Raw genomic sequence first — 20,449 nt, 5'->3', positions numbered from 1 at the left:
GAGACTTATTTTGTTGACTCCATTTATGCTGTTGGGAAGGGGGGAGTATTGGCTAGTTGACCAGTGCTCAGAGCTTCTTTGCTATGCTCCCTTTGACTTCGATACGGATTCCTCTTTGGCCTATAATATGCCCATAGCTCTATGGACTCTGGTTCATCTTCTAGTGGTTTGTTGAGGTCGTACTTGTTGATTTCTTTTGTGAACCCTCTTTCTCCATTCAGGCACCTTCAAAGAATTGTGTGTCGCCGACGATTTCCTCTTGCTCTGACTTTTGATTCACTATCGAGAGTGGAGGGCTTATCTTCCTTCTTTGGAGAAGCATGATTGTCTTCAATGTTACTAAGCAAAGTTGCGTATCGATTGCCATTTCTGTTCTTGGGGGCAATCTATTTTTTTGTTGTGAGAACCTTTGGGTCCTTGGTTGTTTCTTTTTTTTGTTTGGGCCTTCTAAAAGCCTTGGTCATCCACTACTAGTTGCACAAGGGGGGTTCAGTTTTGGGTTCTTGTTTCTTGTCAACCATACCCCACTCTGAACAATCCACCCATACAAGAATTTTGGATGGTTTGGGGCCATTTGGGGGGGGGGGGGGGGGGGGATTCTAGAGACTATTTAAAGAGTGTCAACGGAGAATTCATCAACATCCATTGCCCATAGGAGAGAGTGCTAATAGCCCATGCCTTTGTTTTCAAAGAGAAAGACAAAATAGTTGTTATTTGGGAGACATCTAGCGATCTAAACTCTAATACCTAGGGGGTTCCAATGTCCCAAGGACCACTATGGGAGGGCAAGACCCATGACACAAACCCACTAGTACCCTAGCTTGATATTCATGAATGATCCTTTCTAACCATAATCAAGGAAAATACAAGCACCCTCTATTTCATCTTGATCAGTGTACGATTCTAGTTGCAAAGTTCCCTCTTGAAATTCTCATTGAGCTCTAGAACTATTGCTATCCTTAACTCTTCTAGCTAGGCTGTGCCAATCTCTTGTTGCTCCTGCTCTCACTTGGCTCTCTTTTGATGCTCCTCTTCTTGCCACTTTCTTTTTCGTCAATGCTCTAGTAAATTGTCCTTGCATGCCAATGTAGGGGGGTTTCATGAGACATTGTTGGGCCAAGGACGCATGTTGATCCTAGGGGGAGCATAGATTGGGGGTGAGAGTCGAAGAAGAAGCAATTAGAAAGTGCATTGTGAAAATCCAAAAACTAGGTATATGGTAGACTTTTCAAGGGGAGGTTAGCCGGTGAGCCTAACTGTAGCACATGAAGAGCATCATGAGCTAATCCAGGAAGACCAGTGCAGGAAAGTGTACTCCTTGGCCATCATGAAGAGATGGGGAGCAACAAACGAGAGTGGGGAGTGTGTGGGGGGCGCTATCCATATTGGGGCCAATGCATTCAAGGCTGGTGTGCAATGATCAAAGGTAGAGGAAGGGATAAGATGGAATGTACTTGTGTGCAGCCTGAGGCTCACATCAAAAGCCGTATCTGTTGGCAGGGGATGGTCTTTTCACGGGGAAAATGCTCGAGAAAGCAATTGAGAGCTTGAAAGCTGAGAGGGTGGAGAAGATTACATGTTGGTCGGCCACATGGCAGGGAAACTGGGTTCCCATTGCCACACGGTTGAAATTGCCGCCTAAATGGTCAAATATGTGGCGGGCAGCTGCTAGATCAATTTCTTGATTATCTTGATTTACTTGGAGCCCTCATTCCCGCCATGATCCAGTGTTGGCTTTTTTAAACAAGGATGAACTTTGAAGCTTGTCCCACGATATGAATAGTGTGTCCAAGGATAGCGTTCTTACTAGCAAATACAAAGACGTCCAACTAAAATTTTGGAGGCATTTTTGAATTAAGGTACATGTGTTTGCCAATGTGCCATATTATGGCTAAGAAATTTTGTAAAATTCAAGGTTTGAAAATTTCGGAAAAACATTAAACGTGGTGGGGTTTTGTTGTGAAGAGGTCATGTAGGCTGTAGCGTGGGAACGTTCGTGGGAAGGAACAACGGCTTTGTTGGTAGTTTTGATGAGGACGACCGACAAAAAGAGCAGGTATGAATCATGAATGGATGATGATGATGAATCATGAATCATGATGAACATCAAGAAAACAATTTCTTTTCGTGTAGGGGGTGGCGTGGCCGTGGCCGTGGCGGTGGCGGTGGCGGGCCCTACTAACGATAATTTTAAATGATATGGATATTATTATTATTGTTGATATTATTAAATTGTGTCCTGACTTTTTTGACAGTCTAGCCCGGGGACATGCCTGAAGTGTCCTGCCATGCCACTGACGATGAGTGCTATCACGACCCTGCCTAGTTACCGCCCGCCGCCACGCCCCCTTTCAAGTTTGAAGTTCGTTCCTTGGCGCAAGCAACATCCCTGCTGCAGGCCCCAGGGGCCGTCGGCCGTCGGGGTTTGTCACCAAATAGGCTATTTTGCTTTCCAGCTTGGCTTATATAATGCAACACGTTGGCCCATAGCCCACCACCCCCCATGCATGCGGTTACACATCATTGCCTTTTTCTACATATTAACAAAACATTAGTTTTAGTATGGATATTGCTCCCAAGCCTAGCCTATGTGGCACAACAATAGGGTGGGAGACCAAATTCAAAAGAGAAGATCAATACATATAACTAGCTCGCTCACATTTTTTACTTCCATGGTTGCTTCCCTTTGCTCTCAAAAACTAAAACAAATTGCATCTTCACAAGACAAACGATGTGCTTTGCACGTAATGATGTACTAGTGTTATGATGTATGCCTAGTCAATATGTAATTGAATAGTTGCTTTGCAAAGCAAACTTGGTTTAATTGTGTCTCATTAAGAAGCTTGTGCAATGTAAATGATAGAATACAATGTAAAATTTCTGGTTCACGTGAAAAAACAAACAACTCTATCTATAATAAGGACAAAAAGAATAATCTACACTATCTTATAATGCAAAGATTTCTTGTACTTTCATTGAGAAGCACACAGATGCTCACAATTTAAAAATATACATTTTCTAGATTTCCTAAAATCTTAAGAGAAAAATCACGTGATAATTGGCTTTTCATAGTCCTTAAACGAGTATAGAAGTTAAAAATCGCATTCCAAATTTCTAAATATTAAAGGGCTAAAATTTTTATCGAATACAGTAAGCGGCCAAGGATGGCTAAAATCAAATGAAAAAAAATGTGGTTTCAATGTAATAAGAGATAAATGTTTTCTTAAATACAATGACTAGCCAATTTGAATAAATGCATCCTTGAAATGGGATGCAAGCTGAAAGACATTTTGTATTTTAAGATAACGGAATTTACAAAATCTAGAAGAATATGGGTGAGTGACTCTTTAGCATAAAGGCATCCCCTCAAATAGGATGCAACCCTAGAGCTTCATATTCATATTTTAAGAAAGAGAATTACATAGAATCTAAAGTAAGCAATTGAGTCTGCCACTTGAAGCACAAGAAAGAAGAACATTCATCCATTAACAACATTGAGATCCAATGATAGGGTTATCACCCACTAGAGGAACATAATGTCATTGCGTATGGAAATTCCTCAATAAAAGGAGGCCATGCCATTGTGGCTACAAAACAAAACATGCATGGGTGTTTTCAATTTCAATGCTCAATGCTCACGATTAGGTTAGATTGTGATTTAGATTGTAATGCCATTTGAAATTGCACATCTCACATTTGTTCTATCGTTCATATGGATTTCTTATTGTGGCACATGTTAGGTGTACTCAGGTGCAAGAAAGGTGAGTGGGAAGATTGTCCATCGCTTAATGAACAATCACTTGACATAGTATATTAAATACAAGTTATGTGCTTTTATTTCACATAGTGAACATGATAAAAAGCCAAATGACAAATGACTTGCGGAAAATGTTGTCAAAATTGCATCTAAGAGTGTTGTTGATCTTGGGGAAGCAACATACAAAATATCTTAAATTATTTTAAAAAAGTAGCCAATTGTTTGAAAGTATACTACAGCGATCATTTCGATGTCTTCATGAGCTCATTATGAACATGTGCGTGTGCACGCAAGCATGCACACACGCATGCACGTGCGCGTGCACACACACACACACACACACACACACACACACACACACACACACACTCACTCACTCACTCACTCACTCACTCACTCACTCACTCACTCTATTGAGGCAAGTTGTGCCTTTTGCAAATGGACTTATTCTGTTCTTCAAGTTCCACATCCAACAAACCTGATTAATTAATTGATTCTTGAATAACTCTCATTGTTCTTGCCATTTTTTAATGGAATTCATAAGTAACATGTGTATCCATTTTTGTTACATATTAAAACTAGAAGTCCTAATGTGAAAACGCAAAAAATATAACAAGAACATATACTCATTGCTGTTCCAGAATGTATATAGGCTTGGATCTAGCACTTCCATGGATTCATTACAATAGTACTTGGTAAGGCATAAGCAAAGGTCAATGTATATCAAGCGATTTACAAGAGTTAAGCTTAGAAAAGCACAAAGAAAAAGAGAAAATATGATTCGTGGGGCTACTAAAGAGAAGCCTTATTGGTCGGCTATACTGAGACAGATGTTGATTTGCTAGTCCTCTAGGCTGAGAGACATTGATCTATTAGTCTACTAAGCTGAGAGATGCCAATCTGCTAGTCTACTAGGCTGAGAGCCCGAGGAGTCCACCTTATAGAACATGTAATATACCACGTGAGTTCAAAGGAAAGGGTATTTTATTTAATAAAATTTATAGGATTATATTTACAAAAGATATTTTAAATTATAATTTACTCGCATTGCGCTTGGTTCAAAGAGAATGGGAGACGAAGGGGAGTGTGGCACTTCGATCCCTTTTGCCTATGGTGCAAAATCCCATTCCGGGCCCTAAAACAATACAAGTCAGGCTTCCTGATCTCTAATGGTCATACATTTACCTATTAACAAATGTAAAAATTTTCCCCTATTTAGGAAAGCTCTCAGCTCACCGAGTCCACTCAATCGTAGGTCTGGATCCGTCGGGGATCCATCCTCCCGCTTCCCTCGAAAGAGTATTTTTAATAACTGGATTACCTACCACCTTATATTCAACATATAAAAACAACTTCTTTGATTATCTCCTGATACAAATTTGTTACACGCCTTTATTTCACGACACAACAACATAGTAAAGCAATTCCTTCTCAATAGTTCCTTTAAGAAAAATAACTTTTTACAATGTTTTCTGTTCTATGATGTCAACCCGAAGGTATTATTCTCTCCAAGTTTAGTTCCTAAACTAGTATTGGAACTTCCAGGATACTACCTAGAATTTGAAGGGTAGCTGGCAATTTGCAAGAGTCTAAGGAGTTTATGACTAGAGCCCCCTGGTATCCTCACCTCCTCTTGTCAATTAGAGTTCCTTACGATAAGACCTTTCATGCCATGATTGGTTTATAATTGCTAACGCAAAAACAAAAAAAAAAAAACCCTTGGAGTAGCACCATCAAAGAACATTGCCTCAGTCGCATCCAAATATTGCCTTGGTCGACAATCTATATCTGATCATCCATCTTTTAGCCTGATGATTTTAGGAAAGATTAGTACCTAACTTACAATCACAAACATCTTATTTAGAATGCATTATATGTAAAATTTTAACAAATTTATTTTCAAGGCAATTCTTTCCTTCCCAAAAATAATAATATCAAGGCAAAACTTCGTGTAAGTGGCAATATCTTTCAATAATATTCTTGGATTACCCTCCCCTCAAGATCTAGTTCATATTGAATCTTGGAGCCCCAAGAGGAACACCAAGGAAAAGGGGATTCTATTGCAAGAAAATCTATCTTGTAACATCAACAAGCTTTTATTTCATTCTTTTGATGACCAAAACAAAGAAAACATCAAATCTTCACGCAGCATCATAGTAGATATCTCCCACAGATTTGATAGAATCAATCATAATCTTCAACTTCTTCATAGAATCCATCAATAGAAAAAAGAACATAGAAGAATATACCATCTTTTAAATGGAAATCAATCACATAGTATTCATCTTCAATGTCTTCATAGTTTTCTCTCTCAATCTCTCATATACAGTTACACTGTTTTGATAGATTTGACTATCTCTAATTCTCTCTCTCTCTCTCTCTCTCTCTCTCTCTCTATCAATAGTACATCATATCCTCACTACAATACTCTCATAATAATTCTCAATAATCCTTCTTAGGTATTGGATACACCTCCCAAGAGGTATGCCTGATGTGAAGAGTCACTAGAGCCATTACAGTGTCTCTTCATAGCTCACTACTGTCACTGTCACTCAGCCTTCTCTTTAGTCTTCAACAGCTGCTTCTTCCATTTGTTTTAGCTCTTTTAAACTTAGATTCATCCTTTCCAAAAGTTAGAAAACTTTTCCAAAGTCACACATACTTTCTATAGAACACTTACAGAAGATCTACAGAAGAGTACATTACAGTACTAGAGCAGTTACAGAGCAGAGATAGAGCAGAGACAGAGGCTCTACAAAAGGTTTACAGAGGGTTACAAAAGGTCTTCAAAACCTTATAACTCATACTAAAACCATTCCAAACTATCAAAAACTATTCAATAAGCTTCCAAAAGATCTCAATCTTCATCAATCATCAATCCATGCTTCATGCAGAAGAAAATCAGAACAAAACAGAAGCTATACAGAACCAATCAGAACCTCAACACAACCTATCAGAACATCAGAGAGTTTCATATCTCCACTAAGAATCATTATGATCTTCCAAAACATAATCAATATAATCCAAAACACTCTCAAATACTTTCATTAACAACCATACATCACTCTAAATCCATCAAAAATCAATCACTCAGACCTCAAAAATAACAAAAATCAGTCAAAAATTCAATCTTTTTCCACTCTCAACATATCCCCATACTTAGAAAGGAAGTGTCCTCACGACCTAAGGAAAATAAGAATATAAGTTCACTAAAGAGCTCAATTTTAACTTCCGTAATATCTTAAATAATCTCTCCAAACCACGACCCCAACTTATCACCTGTATTTCTAGAAAAAACTACTAAAGGAAAACTTCGTTATTTATTAACTCATCTGATAATCAATTAAAACTCATAACAAATTTGTAAAGGATATAAAAGATTCTCCTTCAGGTTTCCATCATAGGCTTTCCATCCACCATCAATAGTTTGAAAAGAGCTCTCGAACAAATTATTCTCAATCAGTACGAACTCATCACATACAATTATTACAACACACACAAACACTAACACAACCATCCAAATAACACCTCCAAAAAGAGAGATATATAGCCAAAATACGTTGCAAAGGCATCAATGAAGGTGATCCCTTTTGAAGGCTTGGTGGTTTCGAAAACGATCCATAGAGAAGGATTCATCCACAATTGTCTTTGGAGGATTTTGAAAAAACTGCAGGTAGCACATCCTTTCTAGCAAAACAAGGTATTTGCTAGGTAGACATAGGGCATGAAAATATAGGACATCCAACTGTTGGGAATCAATGTTCACATTGACATTCATACAAAGCTTTGGAATGGCCTTTTGATCATTATGGAAATGTCTATGCATGTATGCTAGATACCAAGCAAAATGAGCTGCCAATCTCACTGAAGGATCTAGAGATTGTGAATATTGGTGAGCAAAATGGATGTAATTCTGGTATGCTTGACTAGCAGTTGTCCAATCCCCTGGAATTACTGGCCAGTTAATCTGGGGTCATGTGAGAGAATCTGTCGAGCTCCATCCTCTTCTTCTGGGAATCTGCTGATCAAATCCATCGTACTCACTAACCAACTGAGGGGGTTGAGAAATAGAAGTGGCAGGAGATGGAAGTGGAATAAGTAAAAGAGGATGAAGAGATGGGCAGGCAAAATCATAAAAGGAGGAATAAGCTAAAGAAGGAGTGGCTGAAAATTTAAGTGAATCAGTTAGGAAAGGTGTCAATTGATAAATATGAAAAGTAGAAGGTATATGGATAGATGAAGAAGGGCAAGGTGGAGAAGGGGAAAAAACTCTATCTTCGATGAAAAAACAATAGGTAAATATAGGAATTTGAGGAAAACCGTGAGATTGGAAAAGAAGAGGTATGATAGCTGCTGAGTTAGATTGATAAAGGGAAAGATAAGTATCATAGCGATGGGGCATTTGTTGGTAGTATAATAGGCTAGGAACAGAGGGACCTAAGATAGATCTTCTCTGATAGGCATAAAAAAAGAATGAATCAAATGGATGGTTTTTGAAAAGATAAGCTAGGAGATCCATCCTCAGTTGGTTAGTGCTCTGCACATAAGTAAAAGCTGTATTTTGACGTTGATTTAGGACCAGAGAATCAATCATTGAATGCCATGAATTGTCAGGGCAAGTAGCCACTTTTGAAGAATAACACTGGAACATGTCATCTATCCGCAACTCCAAATAGTTGACATACAAAACAGCTTGCAAAACTACATCCCCCACATATCAGGCCAGATCTACATCATCTGAAATCAACAGATCACCTCGTAGATACATGTAAGACAGCAACATGGTATCCATCGTCACAAAATCTTCAAAAACCATACGGACCACTTCTGTCAGCAACTCAGGAGACCAAGCCCCACTCCAACCATCCTCTGGAAGAGAAAGATCCATCGTTGAAAGCTTCATATAGAAGGCCAACTTCTGCAGGATAGTGGACAAAGAAAGAATGGTCCGGAGGAACATACTCTTGAAAATGCTCAAATGTAGACCATAACAAATCCATCCTAGACTGCAATCTTTTCACTTTATCTTGAAACAAGGGACACAATGCGGCATGTCTCTGGAGAACTGCCAAGTCCTGCTTAGAGATAGAAGGAATCATAGGAACATTGGGGCTTGGAGGAACGGACCGTGACTGTGCCAGTTGGTCTTGTAACTGCTTAATCTAGGAAGCTTGTGATTCCACTATATTATGAGCAGTCTGTAAAGCTGACCGTTTTGCATCTAAAAGAGTCTGAAACTCTTGAGCTTCTTTGGACATTCTCTCTTTCTCCTCTGAGACTCTAGTGACATCTGACTGAGCTTTTGCTAAACTGAATCTTCAAAGAAGATATTTCTTCTCGCTGGGTCTCAATCATTTGGGTCTGTTGCTCCATCTGCTTGAACAGATCTGCAAGTGTGTCTTTAGCAGAGGCTAACTCTGAGGTTGCCTTATGCAACTGGTCTTTGGACTGTATCAGTTCTTCATAGAAAGAAGCATACGGCTGTTGAACACAAGCTGTCACTGAAAGTTCAATCGAACTCTGGATGTCATTACAAAGGAATGGAATAGCATCTCCTGACACTAAACTGTTCAGTGAAGGGGCTGATATTTCCAAAGAACCCTCTCTATGTGCCCTGAACAAATTGTTACATGTGAGATAAGCATGAAGGTCACTGCCAGATGTAGCAGGAATTGTGACTGAAGGAAGGACTGAGGGAGTTTTATCTGCCACACGCTTCAAGCGCTTTCGTTGAATGATCAATGGAGGAGGGGAATCAAGATCCTCTATATCAATAGGTTTTGACTCTTCTGAAGGTGGAGAGGGAGATACTGGATCAGATGGAGGAGGTGGTAGTACACCCTTCTTAAGACCTGAGTATGTCAAGAAAGCATATAAGTAAGAACCATAAGTGACATTTGTGACATTCCCTCTGGTTACTTTGACAAAATGTTGGTCCATCTTTATAAACATGTAAGTACTCCAATCAATAGCCACCCCTTTTAACACCATCCTGGAAGCTCTGACGAGTTATTTGGATAAATAATGGGATGGTGTTTTAGCAGGCATAAACCTGTCTTGGAGGAACTGGCAGACTAACTTCCAAAGAGGATCAATGATCATGGAAAAAGATACTCCCGAAGTGTTTATCACTTTCTTAACATCCAGAATCTCTTTGGTCTGCTTCTGCAACAGCTTGAAAATCTCATCATTGGAGAATAGTTGTCTAGCTGTAACAAAGGGCTCTCCTTTGTAGGGAAGAGACAAAGCCTTCCCTAACCCTCGGGGTGTCAACACCATGGAAGCACCATGAACCAGGCCTGACTTCTTGCTGTATGATGCAAGGAACTCATCACACATGGACGGATCATCTGGAATCAATGGAAATGAAGCAACCACGAAAGTCGCAAGTCTTGCTTTCGCTATAGGCTCAAAAGCTAGTAGGGATGTAAGAAGCTGGGAATAATAAATAAGTGTTAATAATGTTGATATTATTATGCCATGTCACACTGACATTGGTATAAAAGGAGAGAAGATGTAATTTTTCACATCTTTTTGACACATTAAAACAATTACAGTATTTCTCTCCCTTCTTGCTCACAGCTTCTATGGCTTCCCCTTCTTTCTTGTCTTTCTCTCTCTAAATCTAGTCTTTCTCTCTCCTCGTCACTCTTATTCTCTCTCTTCCTGCAATCTTTCTCTCTCTTCTGCAGTCTTCTCTCTCCTCTTTCTCTCTCCCTGGTTCTCTCTCTGACAAGTGGTATCAGAGCTTGAGTCTTTGATCCATTATTTTCTTCCATTTTCAGTCCCATTTTCCTATTTCAAAATCAATTTCAGACAAAAAATGGTACAAGACGGTGACTAGTGGAGTGCTGCAGGATATCTACAGTTAGCAAGAGACTACATCTGGAGATATCCAAGGTCAGATATGGAGGATAAAGGCTTAAATGGCTAGACATCATCAAATTTCATGCAAAAATGGAGGTAACTAGGGTAAAGGATAGTTAATCGGGCTTAGTTAGAGACTAAACTATAGTTACTTTTCAAAAAAGAGCTTCTCTTCTCTCTCCTTCAAGCTTTTGGCTGAAGCTTTCATGGTGGCTGTCAAGAAAGTCTCAAATATCTCTCTCTACTGAACATCTCTCTCTATCAAAGCATGGGGCAAAGGATCTTTGTTGCATGAGCTTCAGGAGGAGTACCATAGTTGAGGTGTGCTGCAGATTTCAGCCAGACTACAACTCGAAAATTGCGCTGGATTTCCTACTCTCTCTTCCCTGCTCAGCTTGCTCCAGATCTCCAGCCATTGATCACAACTCTTGAAGGCTTCATCAAGCACTTGCTGGCAATAATCTTCAGTCTCTGAAGCATTCTGATCAGTCATTCTCTTGCTCAAACCCTAATACACAGCAAGGCAGCCATAGCCACAGACATGGAAGCTCAAATTTCTCAAAATTTTGGACTTCTCCGACACAAACTGGATAGACTTCAAGATTGAAGACATTGAAGAGATTTCAGCCCGTGCATGACATTAGAGCTCAAATGGAAGGATTATTTTGGGGCTTTTCATCAAGGAGCTTGAATCTTTGAGGTTCAAGTGTTCAAGCAAGGCTGGAGCATTGATTCTTCAAGGATTTCATCATATTGAAGCTTGTATGGACTGATTTTATGGAGATTTCAAGCTTTATGACGGATTTATGATGGATTATAAAGAACTTTTGCATCAACGGGGCTGAAACTGACATCCATCATATTCTTCAAGCTTAATGGAGGTATTTCCCTTTTACTAATCTCTGAAATCTCTCAATAATCCAATTGCTAATGGCTTTTCCACTTGTTGATGGGAGATTATTGATCAATTAATTCACTGGATTGATCAATAGATCAGAGATTAGTGTTAATTTTCCTTGATTTCAGACTATTTCATTGAATTCCATTTTGATTCAAACCATTACTCATCATAGGTATCATTTGATCAGCTTGATGCATAACCTTGATTTGTTTTGTTGAATTTCTCTCACCCAAGCTGAAATATTGTAAAAGGGTAAGTACTAGCAATCAATGAGTCACTGAATTGCATCGGTAAGACCCTTCTTCTATCCCAATTTTTCCAAATCTCATTCAATTGCATTTCATGAAAGGCTGAATGAATATTTCAGAAATGCATATCATGCTGATTGCTTAGAATACTAGCCTCTGCCATGTTGATATTCCCACCGAGGAAAAAGGTGGATGCCGGGGGAGATAGTGGGACAAAAGAGAGGTGACCCTCCCTCACTATCAAAGATCCCGAAGGGGTGCAACCAACCGATCCGGGGGGAACTTTGCCCACCTCCCGGTGATTCGAAGCCCGTGTAGGGAGCCTGTCATGCCGTTTTATCCCTCACACAGGTACAGCGAGTGGAGGATTGAAGATTGAAGACTTTCCAAGGACTCAAGTACCTTCACGACCAAAACAGGGTAAAACAGGGAATTTACAGGTCACTTACAGGGTATTTACAGGTGGTTACAGGTACACCATTCATTGCTAAAGTACAGGTGCAGGTACTACAGGGTACCCACAGGTCCTATATACCCTTTTGCAAGGTTTGGTAGCCATTTGGGATTACTATCTTGCATTACAGGGTCAAAACAGGGCACTTACAGGTCTAGATAGGGTGCAAGACTGGACAGTTCAGACTCTGAAATCCAACTACAGAATTTTCTGTCCTAAACCTGTTATAGCGTGCTATAGCTCATCTTGAAGAGGGCATTCTTAGCTTCGATTTGCACAAAAAAATTTTGAAATCGGAGTTTCCTAGCCAAAGTTATAGCCGTTTTTCTGACAGGGGGTACTGCAGGACTGCACTAATATGGCAGGACATAAAGGCAAAAATAAGGTCCAAGAGGATTATGCTCAAAAAATCAGGGATTCCATGATGGATAGCACACTTCAAGAGAACCCTGATGAGCTTCAACAACAAGGAGAAGTCAGTTTACTCAATGATACTTTGTGTGCCCATGAACAAAGACATAGGGAACGACATGAGGCCATTTTGTCAAGAATGGAGCAGATGGTTTTATCTACTGATCAAACGAAGTCTTCCATTGATAAGTTGGTGGATTCAACTACTCAAACCAAGGCTTCCATTGATAAGTTAGTGGAATCTAATGCTCAACTTATGGCACAATTTTCTCAACTCATGCAGTTGCAAATGGGATCAAGAGAAGCTAATGAGAGGGCTTGTTCAAACAATGGCCTTCCAGTCCCACTTCAGCCATCTAACCAAAATGGTCATGGAAATGGGATTATTGGAAGAAGAGGCATTCCAAATAGTCAGTATGAAGTTGGAGAAGCTTCACAAAGGCATGATGACTATTTGGGCAGTTTGAATGAGGCCAATACTCAAGCTTTTGGACTGCATACTCAAACTTCCAGGGGTACTTTACCAACAGGAAGATTACATAGTAATTCTCAGTCACCTATTGGAAGATTTCAGTCTCAATTTGGAGGTTCTGTACTTGATAATCCTGATCAGCCAATTTTGGGACAGTAACCCTTTCATGAAAGGGAGTTTAAGGACAAAATTATTTTAGCCAAATTTAATGGCCAGTCATCTTCAGCATCAGACTTAGAGGAATGGACCTCTAAGATGGAGTCCTACTTTGATATATACCCTAAAACTGATGATATGAAGATTCACTTTGCTTCCTTGCATATAGAAGGATTTGCCCATACTTGGTGGAGGTATATCAAGAAAGAGAATATACTTATAGAGAATTGGGAAGCTTTCAAGACACTTATGGCTGAAGTCTTTGTTTCGCCTCTTGAGAAAGAGAAGTTAGCACGGAGATGGTATGGTTTGGAACAAAGGGGCCTAAGTGTAAGAGAGTATACAAACCAATTCCTCAACTTGACCATATATGTTGAAAGCATCAGTGATGAGGCTAAGCTTCACAAGTTTATGTATGGTTTGGAGCCATCTTTGTCAACTGATGTTATGGCACAAAATCCTACTTCACTTTTCAAGGCTATTGAGCTTGCGGAGTGCTATGGAAGAAAGTATAGGAAAGAATCTTCATTTCAGTCTAGTTATGGACAACCAAGGACTGTTTTAAAGCAGGGACAAGTTGGTAACATTTATGGCAGCAATCATGTGCCTAATGGGAGCTTACGGGTACCAACTTATCCTCCATTTAATGCTTTTAGGCCTCAAAGTAATTTCAGGACAGCAAACAGTCCAAAGGTTGAATTCAAACAGAGGGACGACAAGTCTAAGTCTATTTCAGCTAATACAAATCCCAAATCTATTCCCATGGATCTTTACAAGGAAAGGAAGGACAAGGGCTTATGCTTCAAGTGTGGAGAAAAGTATACACCTGATCATGCTTCAAAGTGTGTATACAAAAATGTCAAGCCAAAGCTTCAGAGTATGCTAGTTTTTGAGGACTTTGAAGATGACATAGATGAAGCTAATACAGTGGCAATCAATGCTGAAAATGAAGATCTTGAGGAGGAAGTTGGACAGGAGTACTTTTATGATCCAGCTGACTCTTTTCCTTTTGATCCAGGTGGAAATGTTCCGTTTGACCCTGGTAGATCTTGTGATGAGTCGCTTGCTGCCACAAATTGTTCTATTTCTATGGATGCTTGGACGGGATCTAAGAGCCCTAATACACTTCGTATGAAGGGAAGTATATGTGGAAAGTCAGTGTTCATCTTGATAGACAGTGGCAGTACTCACAATTTTGTCAATAAGTCCATCGTGGACAAGTTAAATTGTGTTCCCACAGACTTACAGCAGCCCATTAGAGTACAAGTGGCTAATGGTGAAGAAGAAATCAGCACACAGATTTGCCCACATATTTCTTTGCAATTGGCTAAAAATTTTGAAGCCAAAGTAAACCTGATCACTCTGGAAATGGGGCCCATAGATATTGTACTTGGTTGTGATTGGTTGATGACATTAGGCAGGATCACTATGGATTTCTCACAGTTATATATGGAGTTTATCTCCAATGGACAGCTCATCCATTTACAGGGAATTCCTAGTAGATCTGATTTTCAGCTCATCACCATTCAACAACTCAAAAGAGAGTACAAGAAGTGCTCACAAATATTTGTTTTGCATTTGAACAAAGAAACACATGATCAACCCAATAATTCAGCAAACCATCCAGCCTTGACAGCTCTTCTTGAGGAGTATAGAGATTTGTTTGAAGTACCTACTTCATTGCCTCCTAAGAGAGTGGTGGATCACCCCATTGATTTGGAGCCCAACTCAAAGACAATCAATAAGCCACCTTACAGATTATCAAAATGTGAACGAGAGGAAGTAGCCAAGCAAATCAAAGAGCTTCTTGAAATGGGATTCATTGAGCCAAGTTCTTCACCTTATGCATCTCCAGTCATGTTAGTCAAAAAGAAAGATGGATCTTTTAGAATGTGCATTGACTACAGGGATCTCAATAAGATAACAGTGAAGAACAGGTATCCTATACCCAGGATTGATGATTTGCTTGATGAGCTTAAGGGGGCTCGATTCTTCACGAAAATTGATTTGAGATCAGGGTATCATCAGATTCGCATGCGAGAGGGTGATGAAGTCAAGACTGCTTTTAGGACTGATCGTGGCCTCTATCATTTCTTGGTGATGCCATTTGGGCTTATAAATGCTCTAGCTACCTTTCAAAGCCTGATGAATAAGATCTTGCAACCTTTCCTCTTTCAGTTTATATTGGTGTTCTTTGATGACATTTTGATCTATAGCAAGACTTTATAGGATCACTTGGCACATATGAGGAGGGTTTTTGATGTGTTGAGACATCATAGGCTTTTTGCTAAGGAGAAGAAGTGCTCTTTCATGCAGACTGAAGTGGAATACTTGGGACATATAGTCAGTGAAAAAGGAATACAGGCTGATCCCAAGAAGGTGCAATGCATAAGAGATTGGCCAACGCCTACTACTACTACCTCTCTTAGAGGATTCCTTTGTCTATCTTCATTCTATCGCCGATTTATAAAGCATTATGCGGCAATTGCAACTCCTTTGACTGACAGGTTGAAGAAGGAGGCTTTCTTTTGGGATGCTCTTGCAGATAGCAGCTTCAACCAGTTAAACGAACTCCTTACTTCTGCTCCTATCTTAGTATGCCCGAATTTCTCCAAAGAGTTTACTATGCAGTGTGATGCTAGTGGCCATGGCATTGGGGCTGTTTTGCTTCAGGAGCATAGAGTAATTGCATTTGAGAGCCGTAAGCTTACATATAAGGAGATGGCTATGAATGTTTATGACCAAGAGATGTTGGCTATCCTGCATGCAATCAAGAAGTGGCACCATTACTTATATGGCAGCCGATTCAGAGTACATAGTGATCACCGGGTACTCAAGTATTTCCTTACTCAGTCAAATCTCACTCCAAAGCAACGTCCCTGGGTAGCTACATTACAGAATTATGACTTTGACATCACTCATACAAGGGGCAAAGATAACATAGTGGCTGATTCTCTTTCTCGTATGTGGGCCTGCAAAATGTCAGCCATGACAGAATTACATAATGATTGGATTGAAGAACTATAGGAGGCATATCTTTTAGATGAGGAATTCAGCCAAATCTTTCAGAAATTACAGCAAGGTCTTATGGAAGAAAACTCGTATTACCAGCTTAAAAATGGTCTTATTTGGTGGAAAGGCAAGATTGTTATTCCCTTTACTTCTTCTTTTAGGTGGAAAATTATGGAGGAGTTACATTCTTCGCCTTTAGCTGGACACTTGGGAGTTTTCAAGACTTATGACAGGATCAGCAAAAGCTTTTATTGGAAAGGACTGTGGAAAGATGTCAAGGACTTCGTTATGAAGTGTATGCCTTGTTAGCAAAATAAGGATAGTACCCATAAGCCAGGAGGTTTGTTACAGCCATTGCCTATTCCTACGGGTAAATGGACTCATATTACTATGGACTTTATCACTGGCTTACCTACTACTAAGAAGGGGTGGAATAGTATTTATGTGATGGTTGACAAACTCACCAAAGCAGCTCATTTTATCCCAACAAAAATTTAGTTTATTGCTTCTCAAGTGGCTAACTAGTTTATGGAGCATATTTTTAGACTACATGGATTATTGCAGGTGATTGTCCATGATAGGGACTCAAAGTTTATGAGTAACTTCTGGCAAGCGGTATTTGCATCTATGGGCAATAAGTTGGCTCTATCAACGGCTTATTATCCCCAAACTGATGGATAGACAGAGAGAGTTAATAAATGGTTGGAGACTTATCTTCACCATTTTTGCTACGATGTCCAAACCTCATGGGATTCTTGGTTACACCTGGCTGAGTTTGCTTACAACAATTCCACTTATGCGAGCATAGGAGTTTCACCCTTTGAGGCTTTGTATGGTTACAAGGTGCCTTTACCCACAATCATCTTTAATGAAAAGATCAATCCTCATGGGAGGGAGGAGTTGGAAAGAATGCAAACCCTTCTTCAGCAATGCAAGGTGAATCTAAGGAAGACTCAAGATCAAATGAAGATGTATGCTGATGAGAAGAGGAGGCCTTTAGAGTTCCAAGAAGGAGATCTAGTTTTGTTGAAGGTGCCCAAATCCAAGTACTCTACGTTAAAAGATGGATCCAGTAATAAGCTTGCCCACAGGTTTTATGGCCCTTACAGGATCCTTAAGTGGATTGGAGATTTGGCATACAAACTAGAGCTTCCCTCTTCTACAAAGATTCATAACGTCTTCCATGTTAGTCAGCTCAAGCTAGTTGATGAGCTGCCACCTATTGATGAAGATGGTCTTGTTCAGTACATCCCAGAGGCTGTTATAGGTCAGCGCGAAAAGAAGCTTCGATCACGTTCTATTGTGGAATATTTGATCAAATGGAGAGGTTTACCATCTGAAGAGGCTTCTTGGAGACCTGATTCTATATTGGAGGAGTATCCATACTTGAAGGAGACATTGGTGGCTGAAGCCTATTGCTTATGGAGCTAGTAATGATGCAGACTGGTTCAAGACAGCACGCTGTTTTAGAACAATTTTTATCGTACCTAATTTTCAGAATTAAGCTATCTATATGGGCTTAAAGTACTCTTCAAGAGCTTCGTTTTGATATATGGTACAACTCATTTGGACACTTCTATCAAAAGTTATGGCAGATTTGGCCCAGCAGGGACTGTTTATTCAACAAGCTGTCTACTTTCTTTTGGGATTATTTGTTGAAGACTTTATGGTTCCATTTGCTTCTGAAGTATTTCAAATTATGTATATAGTTGGGGCTTCCTTCCGTTCTTCAAATTCAGCTCTTGTAGTGGTCATTTTTCATTCATTTTCCATTCGTAAAGCTATAAAATAGAGTAGTACTCTGTTCTATCCATCTTCTTTCTAGTTGTTTCTAGGTTTGTTTTTTAGGACAAAAACTTTTGGGAAGGGATGGATTGTAAGAAGCTGGGAATAACAAGTAAGTGTTAATAATATTGATATTATGCCATGTCACACTGACATTGGTATAAAAGGAGAGAAGATGTAATTTTTCACATCTTTTTGACACATTAATACAATTACAGTCTTTCTCTCCCTTCTTGCTCACAACTTCTATGGCTTCCCCTTCTTTCTTGCCTTTCTCTCTCTAAATCTAGTCTTTATCTCTCCTCGTCACTCTTATTCTCTCTCTTCCTGCAGTCTTTCTCTCTTCTGCAGTATTCTCTCTCCTCTTTCTCTCTCTAACAAGGGAAGAATAATTCCTACTGATCAATGGGACAGACTGGATAGGAGGAGGAGCATGAGGCGCCATTCAAATGAAAAACACACACACTACAAACACAGACAATCACAAAGAATACATGCAAAGAACCAAAATAGCTATTGATCAAAAGAAGTAGACACACACAAACGTAACTAACCAATTTACCACCCCAAACAATCCATATCCTAGAAAAAATTCAGCATGATCTCTACACATATACGACCGAAAACTTCATGCGATGCAACAACCAGGCACCCAAAACCCCGTATCAGGCAAAAAAACTACGAACCGTATTCGTAATCGTAGCACATAAGCAAAACATAATACCATAAAAATCTAATCAGGACATGACCATAACTTTGACCAACAATGTCAGCTTAGAGGACTTTACGTACCCATCCCACGAAGCATGTTTATTAAAAAGGGAAAAAAAGTGCAGTGAGGGGAAATGGTTTTAATGAAGGGTTCATTTTAAGAAATTATTAACAATGGGTAACATTTTATTAGGTTATAAACAACCTTAATAAGAAAACGACGGTTCCTTCTTAAAATTTAATTACAAATTATTAGGGAGAAACAATGCTTAAATGAAACCTAGACTATGATTCTCAGACTGGGGTCTCTAAATGCAAATTCATTAATTAAAAATTAATGGTGATGCGGAGCGCTTTTTTGTGACGATTTGTTCATTTTTATTAAAAATTAAAGTACCTCTGAAGCGCATGTAGCATGTGCAAAGTGAACGGTTGGTTGTTTTTAAATTATTAGAAACTGTGTGTTTAGCGCGAATGCACGTGAAAAAGTGGGTGAATATAGTTCATTTTAGCAATTAATTGTGATTAAGAGATAATGAAAATGGATAAAGCTAAAAAATAAATAAATACCTGGTAGGGTGTGTATGTAATGGACTGAAGGCGCACAGAGTAGTCCCAAATGCAAGGAATCCAGAAAAAAAAAACACTACTGATTGGAAAAAATAAAGCACCTTAGTGTTTGTGTTTTATTTTGATTGTTTTTTATTTGTTTAATTTTTTTGTTTCTTTGTGGTTTTTTTTCATCTTGGAATTTTAGGTGTGTTTGTATTGTATATATTGTTTGGTTTGGTTTATTTGTTTTGTTATTTTTTTATTTTTTTAAATAATTAAAACGAGATATATGACACATGAATATGTTGTAAAGTGTAAGGGTGGCATTTCAGGAATCCAGCAAGTATCAACAATGTTTTTGAATTTATCCATGATTTTTCAACTGATTTTTAGAATTTAAAATGAATTTTCATGAGATGGAGTATTAAATTTAGGGTTTTTGGCTTCTAATAATACTTTGGCTATTTATGGAAGCATTTTCAATTACGAAATTATTGGCAAAAGGGACAAGGGGTTTTGTGGAATTTTTTTGGAAATATTTCAAAACTTTTAATAATTTTTAATGAATTTTACTCATTTTACATGTATTTTTGAATGAATTTTTGAATTTTAAAGTTTTTGCTATTTATTTTCTTAAATTTTCACTTAAAAAAATATTCCAAATGATTTTAAAAATGTTGCAAAATTTTTAGAATTTTTTGAGTATTTTTTTAGAACTTTAAATGAATTTTTAAAATTTTTATGTATTTTATGTTTATTTTTTATGTGTTTTTATGTATTTTGCAGGTTTGAAAATAAAAGGCGGTACCCCCGCTACATGTGAACAATTGAGGATGACTACGTGTGAACAGCTGACTGCAACACTCCACCGTAGGGACGAATTGGAAGCGCGTCCTCGCGCGTGAACGCCCGCTAACCACACCCGTACACCGAGAATGGCCGCACGACGGGAAAACAACGGAGGAGAAGGGAGAAGGGCAGATACGGGGCTGTGTTATTCAAACTGTCAGTAAAAAAATAGAGAATAAGTGACTGTGACGGGCGCCCGCCACCTGCAGTGTGTAGTGGCAGATACTATCAGTGTAGTAATACACGGGCGGCTAGGCGGAGGCGCCTTTACCCC

Source organism: Lygodium microphyllum, chromosome 24 (genome assembly GCF_053477565.2).
Source record: "Lygodium microphyllum isolate KBCC chromosome 24, Lygodium_microphyllum_v1.1.10, whole genome shotgun sequence".
Classification (NCBI taxonomy): domain Eukaryota; kingdom Viridiplantae; phylum Streptophyta; class Polypodiopsida; order Schizaeales; family Lygodiaceae; genus Lygodium; species Lygodium microphyllum.
This window is presented reverse-complemented; position numbering follows the sequence as displayed.